Here is a 243-nt window from a genome sequence, read left to right on the forward strand (position 1 = left end):
AAAGGAAAAAGGAAACAAAAAGACACAAAGGAGACAAACGGATAAAGCGACAAAAAGGAGACGAAAAAGAAATTGAGCAGAGACAAAAAGAAGAAAAAAGAAAATAAGAATGAAACAAAAATGAAATAGAAAAGGAATAAAAAGGGGATAAAATGGAGATGAAAAGGAAACAAAATGGAGACAAAAAAGAGATATAAATGACGGAAAAAAAGAAACAAAAAGGAAACAAAAAGGAGACAAAAA

General features: G+C 29.2%; 1 protein-coding gene across 1 annotated transcript in view; it reads right to left on the reverse strand.

The window, feature by feature from the left end:
- Positions 1-243, reverse strand: part of ETH_00035750 (uncharacterized protein) — a gene marked incomplete at both ends in the record, with an annotated part of 5,171 nt that overhangs the window by 926 nt on the left and 4,002 nt on the right. The gene's annotated exons all lie outside the window — the stretch shown is intronic.

This window comes from Eimeria tenella, genomic scaffold, assembly GCF_000499545.2.
Source record: "Eimeria tenella Houghton genomic scaffold, Eth_scaff2421, whole genome shotgun sequence".
NCBI lineage: Eukaryota > Apicomplexa > Conoidasida > Eucoccidiorida > Eimeriidae > Eimeria > Eimeria tenella.